Here is a 12641-nt window from a genome sequence, read left to right as displayed (position 1 = left end):
GTTCTCGGGCTGTTGAATGCAATGGTCTGATAAGAGCAGGATCCCACGATCCCCAGGGGCAGGGCATTAAATTAGGAGCTATGAAAGAATGTAACCCTCAGTCCCCCCTTTCTGCACCTAGCGACAAACATCCCGCTCCTCCCTGATCCCATGACTGACTCCCTGCGTGCCTATGCGTAGGGGAGAATGCAAGCCTGCTTCAAGATATTTGCCATCCCTTTGTACTCCTTTCCCACACTTGGAGCCATCTGTCCTTGCTTTTCTGATAAAAAACAAAGTAAGAGCAGGATTCAGCTGCTGCTGCTCTCCCTTGCAGAGGCAGCCCTGCATGGCCGCTCAGATGGTGCCTGAGAACTTAATTTTAGTGCCCGAGAACTTAATTTTAGTGCCTGACAACAGAAGTGACCGCTCCAAAATGCCTTCATGATAGGACCTCCTGACTCTCATTTCGATGTTCTGTTTATCTGAGTCAATCTCACACCTTGTGCTTCCCTATCACCTTCTGTGTCTCAAGATTGAGTTCACAGACTTTTCTCATGTTACTCTAGAAGTCAAAATAAGACAACTGAAAAGCTTGTGAAATAGGAAGGTAGGGGAAGATTTTCTTTCCCCAAGACTCACCTAGAGGATCATTCAACTAAACGGAAATGATATAATGACACTCTCCAGGGGTCTATCAGGCAGCCAATCCTATCATAATAAATTGGCACAGAGACTCTTGTGAGTATGTAATGCCTTCGTATGCCTATTCCTTTATGCTGTCACATTTTCAAGTATTCCTTCTGGGGGTCAAACTTCTCATTTCATGTCCAGGATACTTCTTTTAATGAATGGAAGAGGCACAGTGGGATCTGAACTGGCAACTCGTGAAGTTTTTCACTAGGTTCCTAACACTGGTGCTTTAAAAATGAGGAAGGCTGAGAGCGAGAGCAGTTAAATATCATTCCCAGTGTTCACAGTGAGTAAAAGACTGAGATCTCACCAAGGATTGTCTGACTCCAGGGACCATAATCTCACCACTCTCCCATTGGGACCTCCTTTTTTAGATGGTGGCCTTGTGAGGATGAGGAAGGAATGAGTTTATACTTTCTGGGAAGGGGGGGTTCATGTTAGGTGGTTCAGGTTAGTAGGGGATTTGTACTAATATTTATCTTCCTCCAATTGAAGATTTCTGATAGATACACAGGATTGGAGCTCCCGTGAGAAGTCTGAGACAAAGCTGTAGATTGGAGTTTGCATCCCTCAATCCCATTAGGTGCATAAAAAATGCATGGTGGCCACGCAGTACTTTGCTTTTTCTGGGCCGCATTACCTGATGTGCAAACTGAAGCTGCAGGGCTAGGTAACTGTTAAGGTCTCTTTCTGCTCTGTTTTCGTAAAGGCTAAAGATGGCCACTTAGATTTGGGATCCTGCAAAGTGAGTCAGAATATCTCATCAGTCACCCCATCACTCCATGCAGGCTGCATTCCAGCCATATCAGACTGTCTCCTGACCATGTACCTCAAGCACACTGGGTAGGTTTTCACTTCCATGCCTTTGTACAGCCAGGAATGTCCACATATGCATTCCATCTCCTTTCACAAGCCTACTCCTTCTGTAAGAATTTAGCTCCAAGTCCACCGTCTCTGATGATTTTGACTGGCATTGCCTGACACACAATATTTGCTCAAGAAGGGCATGCCTAAATAAATAAATAAATAAATAAATAAATAAATAAATAAATAAACAAGGCCATTTACCAATGAAGGTTTAATATCCTAAATGCATAAGGAGCAGTAAATATCAGGAAAGATGGCTCATTATAACAGTGATTAGGGAAATGGAGTTGAAAATAATGAAGAGTACTATTTCACAGCCATCAACTAGCAAGACTTATTTTAGAATTCTCTAAATACCAAACAAAGTTCTGGGGTTTTTTTTGTTGTTGTTATGAGTATGATGTATAAATGAGAATTTTCATCTACCGCTGGTGGCAATTTAAAAAGGTAGAAACAGAAAAGTTTAGGGGCACAATTTTATAATTTCAAGCAGAGCTTATCATATCCTAAGACTCAGACATTTCATGATTAGACACATAACACTTGGAAGTGTGTGTGTGTAGAGAGAGAAAGAGATATGTACAATTTCCATCAAGAAGAAATGAGATAGGTGTGCCTGTTTGCTCAGTCTGTCGGGCATCTGCCTTCTGCTCAGGTCATGATCTCAGGGTCCTGGGATGGAGTTCTGAGTCAGGGTCCCTGCTCAGTGGGGAGTCTTCTTCTCCCTCTGCCTCTGCCCCTGCCCCACCCCCATCCCCTGCTTGGGCTCTCTCTGTCTCTCTCTCTCAAATAAATAAATAAATAAAACTTTTAAAAAAAGAACAAATAAGATAAAAGTAGAGTATACAAGTGACTACTATACTCTGGTTCTGGCTCCCCTTCCCCACTCCATATATGGAAATGAAAAACAAGACAAATCTTCTTGGGTAATTGGCTCCTTTATCATCATGCTATACCTCTTTTTATCCCTGATAATATTCCTTGCTCTGAAGTCCTCTTTGTTTGAAATTAATATGGCCATTTTAGCTTTCTTTTGATTATTGTTGGCATGATGTATCTTTCTCTAATCCATCACTTTTTTAGGGGGGGAGAGGGGCAGAGGGAGAGGGAGAGAAAGAATCTCTTCATTTCTGTTATGGTTTTTCTTATTTCTATCACTTCCTTTTTAAAAAAGTTTTTATTCAAATTTCAGTTCGTTGGCATACAGTGTTATTTTAGTTTCAGGTGTACGTTATAGTGATTCAACACTGCCATACATCACCCAGTGCTCATCACAAGTGCCCTCCTCAATGCCCATCACCTATTTCACCCACCCCCCACCCACCTCCCCTCTGGTAACCATCTGTTTTTCTTTATAATTAAGAGTCTGTTTCTCGGTTTGCCTGTCTCTCTCTTTTCCCTTTGTTAGTTTGTTTTGCTTCTTAAATTCCACATATGAGTGAGATCATATGGTATATTTCTTTCTCTGACTGACTTATTTTGCTTAGCAGAATGTTCTTTAGCTCCATCCATGTCATTACAGACGGCAAGATCTCATTCTTTTTGATGGCTGAGTAATATACCATTGTATATATATACCACATCTTCTTTATCCATTTCCATAGCTTGACTACTGTAGATAATGCTGTTATAAACATCGGGGTGCATGTATCCCTTTAGAATTAGTATTTTTGTATCCTTTGGGTAAATACCTAGTAGTGCAATTGCTGGATCACAAGGTAGTTCTATTTCTAACTTTTTGAGGGAACTCTATAGTGTTTTCCAGAGTGACTGCTCCACTTTGCATTCCCACCAACAATGCAAGAGGGTTCCCCTTTCTCTACATCCTCACCAACACTTGTTGTTTCCTGTGTTGTTTCTAGCCACTCTGACAGGTGCGAGGTGATATCTCATTGTAGTTTTGATTTGTATTTCCCTGATGATGACTGATGTTGAATACGTTTTCATGTGTCTTTTGGTCATCTGGATGTCTTCTTCGGAAAATATCTATTCATGTCTTCTGCCCATTTTTTCATCAGGTTATTTGTTTTTTGGTTATTGAGTTATATAAGTTCTTTATATCTTTTGGATACTAACCCTTTATGAGATATATCATTTACAAATATCTTCTCCCATTCATTGGTTGCCTTTTAGTTTTGTTGATTGTTTCCTACATTGTGCAGAAGTTTTTTTATTTTGATGTAGTCCCGAGAGTTTATTTTTACTTTTGTTTCCCTTGCCTCAGGAGACATATCTAGAAAGAAGTTGCTATGGCAATGTCAAAACGTTACTGCCTGTGTTATCCTCTAGGATTTTAATGGTTTCAGGTCTCACATTTAGGTCTTTAATCCATTTTGAATTTATTTTTGTATACGGTGTAAGAAAGTGGTCCAGTTTCATTCTTTTGCATGTTGCTGTCTAGTTTTCCCAACACCATTTGTTGAAGAGCCTGTCTTTTTCCCACTGGATATTCCTTTTTTTTAAAAAAAAGATTTTATTTATTTATTTGAGAGAGAGAGAGAGAAAGAGGGAGGGCGTGAGTGGGGGGAAGGGCAAAGGGAGAGGGAGAAGGAGGCACTCTGCTGAGCAGGAGCCTGACACTGGGCTCCATCACAGGACCCCAGCCAGGATCATGGTCTGAGCAGAAGACAGATGCTTAACGGACTGAGCCACCCAGATGCCCCCATTAGATATTCTTTCTTGCTTTGTCAAAGATTAATTGACCTTAAAGTTGTGGGTTCACTTCTGGATTTTCTACTGTGTTCCATTCTATCATCTCCTTTTGATTCCTTCTTAGAGTTTTTTAATCTCACCGTTTACATTACCCACCTGTCTTGCATGTTGTCCACTTTTTCCATTAGAGTCCTTAACATATTAATCATACTTATTTTAAATTCCCAATATGATAATTCCAACATCCCTGCTATATCTGAGTCTGATTCTGAAGCTTGCTCAGTCTTTTCAAACTGTATTTCTATATTTTATTATGCCTTGTACTTTGTCGAAAGCTAGATATGATGTTCTTGATAAATGGAGCTGTGGGAAATAAGCCTTCACTGAGAGGTTTTATGTTTATCTGGATAGGCATAGGCTGTGTTTATTGTTTGCTGTTCCTATAGTTTTCAGAGGCTGAAATTGCCAAACACAAGAGCCTTATTGATGTAGTGGTAAGAGGTGGGGTGAGGCTAAGCATTCTATAGTTCTCCGATTTGGTCGAATTTAGTGAGGCTGTGATCCTGGGCTGTGACCTACACAAGGGCTTCTCAGTTTTTGCCTGTTAGGTGAGATGGGAAGGCCAGAGGTGGCTGGAGTTCAGTATTTTCCTTCCTTCCCGTGAAAGGCTAGAGGGTATTTCCTCGCCTGCATGTCAAATACTAAGGGAGGCTGGAGTTGGGTATTTCCTTTCCCTCAGGTCAGTTAAGTTCCAGTAAAACCACAACAAACTCTGGTAAAATAGTTTCCCTTGAGGGGAGCATTTGTTAAGAAGAATAGAGTGCTCTGAATACATTTCAAAATGGCTCCTTTTCTCTTCCCCTGCCAGAAGTGTGAGGAGACTTTTCTCTCATCTTCACTGTGGGAACTTGGTAGAGCATCTGTAGGTAAACTCATGAAAGTTTTGGGGGCCCTTCCTAAGTTTGGGCACTCCTTGAGTTGTTCATTCTCAGACTTGTCCATGCTGAGCTTCCGTCAATTTGTCGATTAAAATTTGTGCTTTCCTTTGTTAGTACTGGTTCTAGCAGTGGTTTTCTCCTGGGTTCTGCTCTGGTGAGCTCGGATCCTCTGTATCTGTCTGTATGTTTCTCCAAACTTTGGGGGACAACAGTTAGTCTTGTGACCTCAATTGTCTGCTTGATCTAGGAAAAGTTGTTGATTTTCACTTTGTACAGCTCTTTTCTTGTTGTGAGAACCGAAACGACAACTTCCAAACTCTTTATATGCCAGACTGGAACTCAAAGAATATACATTTTGGCTTATGCTAATAAACCAAAAGGAGAGATCTTGACTGTTTTTAGAGTTTTAGAACAGATACAAATGCAGCCTTTGCAGGCAGGGTGCCATAAAATAACACTGTATGCCAACGAACTGAAATTTGAATAAAAACGTCTAAAAACTTTTTAAAAAAGGAAGTGATAGAAATAAGAAAAACTGTAACAGAAATGAAAATTAAAAAAATTAAAAATTAAAATATTGTGGGGACATGATACAGGGTATCACCACCTCCCAGAACCCCATACGTTATATAAGGTGGACCGGTCCAAGCATGCTTTGTGACTGTTACACACGTCACTCAAAGCAAACTCAGCGTCTCTTTTTCAAAATGTCTCCTGAAATGAGTTATTTAGTTTTCCTCAGTCCCGCCCATGTATACAGGAGTTATCATGCTATTAAACTTCTGTTTTTTTCTTTCCTACTAATCTGTCTTCAAAACAAAAAAAAGAAAGAAAGAAAGAAACAAAATGGGTCCTGAAACAAAGCGAGTCATAGTCAGAGAAGGTAATTGAGTGGATACTTTTGCAAGTCCTGTGTCTTTGACCCAAGTGAGCTCTACTGAAGTTCAGAGAAGACAGGTATACTTTTCAAGGCTCCACAGCCTGGAGAGAGGCATTACAGGGATTGTGATACTGATTTTTCTCACCCTCTGCTACCACATTGCCTTCCCTGCAGACAGTTACCTTCCAGGGCTGAGTCCAGTTTGTGTCAACTTATTTGATATGGGAACAGTGCTAGAATCTTGGTTTAAGAGGACAGGTACACCAAGTAGGCAGTTGTATGGATAACTTGGAGGCTGAACACAGAGGTGTGAAAATGGAGTATTGATGCAGATTGCCAGTGTCTGGCACATAGAAGTTGCTCATAAATAAGTAGTAAAGGATAAATGAATGCAATATTGATTTTGGAATGATCAACCTCCAATATTGATCATACATCTTTCCAAACTTTTCCTAGTGTATGAGATGGAGGCTCATTTCATACTTCTTGTTTTAGAACCTGCTTTGTAAAAGTTAATTTTTAAAAATTTTGTTTTGCTTTGACAATGTAAAAACTATGGACTCTGCCTGATAATGGGTGTATCAGTGTAGGTTCATTGATTTTAACAAATGTAGCACGGAGGCAGGATGTTGAAAGTGGGGGAATAGTGGGAGTATGGGAGCAAGCCGTATATGGGAAATCTCCGTACTTTCTGCTCATTTTTGCCTTGAATCTAAAACTGTTCTACAAAATAAGGTCTACTTAAACAAACAAATGTTTTTTGCTTTGATTTTCTCTCCTTGCTAAAAAGATACGCCAGAGAAAATTTAGAAAGTAGAGGTCTTTCACCATCTAGCGACAAGAACTGGAACTGCAACTTGAACCTCACAGTTATTAAGAGGGGATGAGGGAGGACCAGGGGTTTCTTAAACCCACCAGATAGACCTTTCTAGATGTGAAATGTGACACAACACCCTGTGCTGTCACTGCTGTCTCTGAGCCTTGTGACAGCTTTCTGATCGGCAACATTTGGGATGATGCTATACATGGTCTCTAATCTGCCTTTTCCACCCCAACTCACCATTAGTTGCAGAGGTATTTTCAGAATAAGTAAGTCTCTCTACAGCAATTCTGCAAATACATTTTAAGAGCAGATTTCCACTTCCCATTTTAAAATATTATTTTTCTTATAATTACATAAGTGGTAAATCCTGGTTGTAGGCAAATTCAAACAACATGGAAAAATATAACTTCTATACTTCCCCACAGCTCTGGTGGTATCCATTTCTGTAGTTTGGTATATGTTTGGCCAAATATATTTAGGTGAATATTATATCAATATCAACATACCATCCATTATTAACATAATATCACTTTATTAATATATAAGTGTTAATATTGATATAATTTATATTATTATATTAATACCAGTACTAATGTCTAAATTACACATTATTTGAAGAGACTTATTTTTATTTATTTATTTATTTTTAAAGATTTATTTATTTATTTGAGAGAGAGACAGAGACAGAGAGAGCGTGCATGTGAGTGTGCACACACAAGTCGGGTGAGGGACACAGGGAGAGGAAGAGAATCTCAAGCGGACTCCCCGCTGAGCGAGGAGTCAGACTCATGACCCATGAGATCATGACCTGAGCTGAGGTCAAGAGGCAGATGCTCAACCGACTGAGCACCCAGGTGCCCCTATTTGAAGAGATTGAAAGCAGGGGCTTTTGTAGGAGATCATCCTCCACAGCCAGCTCTTTGAAAATACTGAATGGAGAGTGTTTGCTCATTGTCCTGGCAATGCAGAAGAGTCAGAAAAACTGAAGGCTGAGAGTTCTTCAACTTCATCTGAATTGTTAAAACTTGAATCCTCTCTTTTCATTACTAGGCCATCCTTTGCATCATTAATATAAACCGGCTTATGTCTCTCCTTCCAATAAGTAGACAAACATACCAAACATCCTCTACAAATCAGTTCCCCCAAGCTCCACCCTCTCTTCTTCTCGTTTTCACAAACAACAGACTTCAGAAAGGGAAGAATGTAGTCACTGTCTCTACTTCCCAATCTCCCTATCATTCTTCAACCCACCCTTGTTTACTGCCTCTCCTTTCTGCTGAATCTGCGCTCAAGGAGGTTACCAATGGCAACAATGTTATAAAACCGAAAGGGGTTCCTTTCAGCCTTTATCTATAGTGTGAGTCCATATTTATTTTTTATCGTTTCTGATGAAAACAATAAATGCCCTTTGTTTTTATTGTTGTTGTTGAAAAAAATTGCACACTTACAGAAGAGTTGTGGGTATAAAACAAGGAATCCCCCTGCCCCCCACCTAGACCATATGAGAATAAGCTGCCAACATTATGCTCCAAAGCTCCTAAATACTTTAGTGTGTATGTCTTACAGATAAGAATATTCTCCTAGATAACCATCAAAATCAGGAAATTATCATTAATAATATTTACCACAAGCTAATCTTCAGACCCTGTCCAAGTTTTGCCAGTTGTCCTAATAATGTCCTTCGTAGCAAAATGATCCAGAACAGAATCTTGTACTGTAGACAGTTGTCATGTCTCTTCCGTTCTCTATAGTCTAAAAAAATTCCTCAATTTGCCTTGACTTTAAGGACCTTGACATTTTTGAAGACTGTGGGCCAGTTATTTTGCAGCCTGCATCTTGTTTTGGGTAAGTCTGATGTTTGCTACTGATTATATGTAGTGATATTATAGAAGTGATGCTGGGTTTTTCTCATTGCATCCCAGCAGGCAGGGTGTAATTTGGATTTTTCAATTAGTTAGATATTGTACTTCGATCATGCGATTAGTGTTGTCTCCCAACTTTGCTCACTGTAAAAATACTCTCTCTGCAATCAATAAGACTCTGATGCTACACAAATATCCTGTTCCTCATCAAGCTTTAAATTTACTTAAATTATTTATTTAAATTTATTTAATTCAATTTATTTATTTAAATTTATTTGTTAAATGTATTTATATCATGGACTCATGTTTTCCTGTGTAATTGAATTGGCTATAATATAGCCTACCGTTAAGTGTTTTGATGCTCAAAATTGTTCCTCTTCAGGCTGGTTTTTTTTGGTGTGTGTCTTTGGATATCCTCTCAATCTTCTTTGAGCACTTCCTTATTATCTGGCACAAGATATCCCAGAGTCATTTTGTGTTTTGCCTGTCCCAGACCTGGAATTAAACATTTTTTCAAGAAGCCCTGGTTCCTTTTAGTGAGTGAAAGTATTTAGAGCAAGATAAACACTAGGCGAGCCCAACTACTATTGGAGTGTTGCTGCTTCCAGGTTCTCTTAGTGGACAGAGCTAGGGAACACACACACACACTCACACACACATTTTTTACATGTACATTTTTTCCAAGTATCTTTAAACACCTTGGAAATTATTGGTTCTCACTCATAATTTCAATATCAGTTCAACACTACTGGGTTCACTCCACTTTTCTCCATTTTCATAACTGTTACTCCCTTCCCAACGGTGAGGAAACTGGCTCCCATTTTCCTTAATACCTTTACTTGTTTGACCAATCCTTCTTTATGCAATCACAATCACCTGGAAGTAGATACTTTCTCATTGCAGGCACCATCCCTTCTCCTATACTGAAGGCCTCCTCACCTATACCTTGAACAGACCACTGCTGCTGCCCCCCACACCATGAAGGCCCCCTCCTCAAATTTCCTGGGCTCTGACAATCCAGGCTAGCCTGCTGCCTGCATGAAGGCCCTCCTCCTTTCTCCACTTGGGCTCTGAGCAATGGTGACTGACCATTGCAGTTTTCCTGAAAATTATCTCTGTGTTAGCGCTGAAATCCTTACTTGCTGGGAAATCCCTGCTCAGAATGGGAAAAGTTATGTTTTTGGCAACATGTGCAAAAGACAGAAATACAAAATCTTTAAGGTGGCAAAAAGATTAGGGAATGAAAGGAACATTGTTTTTAGTGTCAATGGATGAGGCATCGAGCATCCATCTTCCATAGACCCTGCGGCTAGTTTTTTTCTGCTGCTGATGTTAGAAATTGTATTTTGTGCTTCATGATAATGGATCATTCCCTGTTGCCGCACTCCAAGTGCTTAAGTGTGCATTGTAATAGTGAGTGATAACACTGGTCTTTCACTTGACTGGTAGGTTAACCATTGTGCTTTTAATCAAAATAGTACTATTTTAATTGTTAACATTGTGAATATAGTGACTTTGTTTTCTAAGAATTCAGATAACGAAAATGGGAACAATTGAAATACAACAGGCAGCATGACCCAGACATCACTAAAAAGAAGACTAAATGACTGCCATTTTAATGACAGATCGAAGAACATATAAAACTGGTCTAAGAAGGTAAACACTAAAACAGAACATCCTGCAAAATATGCAGGAAAGAATTTGGAATAGAGCATGGTGGAGAAGGTGATATGAAAGTACACACAGAGACTGAATCTCATAATTACAGAATGACGCAGGGTTTTCTAAATCAATCTTTTTTTTGCATTCCATTAAAAGACACCATACTCAGTCAGAAACAATGACGGCCGAATTAGCTGGGATATACCGAACAAATGAACTTGCATTACCTTACAGATCTCTCAACAGCTCTAGGAAAGCAAGTGAAATTATATTTTATGATCTAGAGGATATAACTAAAATGTCCTGTGGATGAACAAAAGGGGAAATTTTGACAAATTTGATAACAAGTGTGAAGGGCTCTTACAGCGTGGAACCAATTCTGTTAGATCTTCCAAACAGTCATGCTTTCTACAGTTATTAAGTGATGCCTCAAATCCTGACCAAAAAAAAAAAAAAAACAAAAAACAAACAAACCTTAACTATAGAGAATACACTGATGGGAACCAGAGGGGAGGGGGATGGGGATTGGGTAAAATAAGTGAAGGGGATTAAGGAGTGCACTTGTGGTGAGCACTGGGTGATGTATGGAAGTGTTGAATCACTGTATTGTACACCTGAAACTGATATAACACTATGTTAAAAAATAAAAAAAAATTAAAAAACCGCAGTTCCCTTAGTTCTTAGGTATTTTGGTTTGAAAAATGGAAATTCTACTAGCTTTTCTTATTTCTGTAAAGATTTAAATGTAACCACAGAAAAGATAGAGCAAAGGATTTTGTACCTTCTCTAAATTCCAACTAGATTTCATTCACTTAGGTGCACTTTTGGAAGATAGTACAAATGTAAATTTTGGTAAATTGAACTCAGTCTATAAACTTCCTACCAAACAAGAAGATCTTACCTGTTAAATATGGTGTACTAGTTGCACACGACCCTGGTACAAAGAGGTGTGATCATTTTTCAGTTTCCTCAAAGCAAACAGTGTTCTCAATGAGATTTTTGACTGTATGAAAATAGAAGGAGATAGCTTCCTTAGGCATGTACCTATGAGATGGCCATCACTGTTGCTGGCCATAGAAAATACATTAAAATGTTGGCCAGACATAAAATCATATTTTCAAAGTGTAGTAGAAGAAGAGTGTTTTGGGGTGCCTGAATGGCTCAGTTGGTTAAGCGTCTGCCTTTGGCTCAGGTCATGTTCCCAGGATCTGGGGATCCAGCCCCAGGCTCTCTGCTTGGCAGGGAGCCTGCTTCTCCCACTCCCTCTGCCTGCCGCTCCCCCTGCTTGTGCTCTCTCTATGTCAAATGAATAAATAAAAATCTTTAAATTAAAAAAAAGAAGAATGCTTTTCTGTAATTTGGAGATACATTGAAAATCCGAATGGAGAAAAGGATTAGACTAAAACAGAAATTCACATGCTGTTTCTCCAAAATCATTCCGATGATCTTGAAGAGACCATAAGGAGTGGAGAAAAGGATAAACTGACTGCACCTGAGTTGTTCAATGTTATGTGTGACTTTGTGACAATTCACGCAGAAGAAAAAAATTTTCTTTTGGAAATAAGACTTTCAGAACCACCCCTCTGGCCCCTCCCAGCAACACTGTGACCAGAAAAGATCATCAAGTTAAACAGAACTTACTCAGTTTTGTTACTAAAACTGTATTTATTTGGAATCCAACTTCAGTTCCACAAATTCAGATAATCCCTGTGCTTTAAAACCATTTTCCTGATAGGCATTACTTAGTGCTGGGCCTTGCAGATTTGATTTATTCTTTTCCTGGACAGAAGGCCTCTGCTGAAACCATGTTATATCAGATAATTGGTCAGACCAAGAAGCGTCAGAACTTGATCCCCCCTCTTCATAATTATTGGGGCAGGAGGTACTGGAGCATCTCTGTATGTCTTGTGCCTGGTGCTGTTCAATCCAGATGGCAGTTGGGATAGGGAGAATAACCCAGAACCCTGGCACAAACTGGGTCCCAAGGGTCAGTACAAGTTCTACTCAGTGAATGTAGATTATAGCAAGGCGAAGAAAGAAGGTCCAGACTTTTAAACGAAATGTTTCACTATAAAGCGGCTTGGAACGAAGGTCTTCCAGAAGCCATATGTACAATTTTCCACTTATCCAGGAAATATTTCCCCTTTAACTGTACAAAATCATGTTGGTGTATTGTGTTGGGGTTTACGCTGATTAATAAATATCTGAAACATGAAAAAAAAACATTTTCCCTGAGAAAGATTTAACTTATGAGGGCAGTGAATGTGATACGCAGTATTTAAAAA

The 12641-nt window shown here is 39.4% G+C and overlaps 1 pseudogene; it reads left to right on the top strand.

Annotated features, from left to right (window-relative positions):
• The first annotated feature begins 12161 nt into the window (after positions 1–12161).
• On the top strand, positions 12162–12411 carry LOC100474768 (annotated as a pseudogene).
• Positions 12412–12641: the final 230 nt, after the last annotated feature.

This window comes from Ailuropoda melanoleuca, chromosome X, assembly GCF_002007445.2.
Source record: "Ailuropoda melanoleuca isolate Jingjing chromosome X, ASM200744v2, whole genome shotgun sequence".
Lineage (NCBI taxonomy): Eukaryota > Metazoa > Chordata > Mammalia > Carnivora > Ursidae > Ailuropoda > Ailuropoda melanoleuca.
This window is presented reverse-complemented; position numbering and strand designations above follow the sequence as displayed.